Source organism: Monopterus albus, unplaced genomic scaffold (assembly GCF_001952655.1).
Source record: "Monopterus albus unplaced genomic scaffold, M_albus_1.0 scaffold10700.1, whole genome shotgun sequence".
NCBI lineage: Eukaryota > Metazoa > Chordata > Actinopteri > Synbranchiformes > Synbranchidae > Monopterus > Monopterus albus.
This window is the reverse complement of record NW_018138543.1, coordinates 1-406: the sequence shown is the minus strand read 5'-3', so window position 1 is coordinate 406 and position 406 is coordinate 1. Positions and strand designations below refer to the sequence as shown.

General features: G+C 38.7%; 1 long non-coding RNA gene across 1 annotated transcript; it reads left to right on the top strand.

Moving 5' to 3' along the window:
• LOC109954429 (uncharacterized) lies at positions 1-406 on the top strand. The gene is made up of 3 exons (XR_002274125.1): positions 1-20; positions 127-216; positions 340-406. It is a non-coding gene; the product is annotated as an uncharacterized LOC109954429 (long non-coding RNA).

Below are 406 nucleotides of genomic sequence, written 5' to 3'. Positions count from 1 at the left end.
TTCTACCAACACCTCTGTGGGTCAGTTCTGTTTAGTTTGTTCCTTTACAGCTGAAAGTTTTTTTTCAGGTGCAGGTTACTTGATTTATACTCTTAATCCTCTGGTATCACTTTCCAAAATTTCCAGATGTGGTACATGGTGGAGATGAAAGTGAGGCCTTGTCACATGGACTGAACAGTTTAAGCACTGAAACAAGCACACATGCCTCCTCACAAGGTCACTATGAACACCTTCTGTAGTAAACTATAGGTGATAAGACGTGACAGACCTTTTAATTCTTCAAATAAAATGTTTGTATTTTTGCCTAAAACTATTTCGCTGTGATCATCTTTCCCATAGTGAGAAGTGATACTTTGGAAAAGTCATCCCAAGAAAGCATGATCTCTGAGACACAGATGTTTCAGAC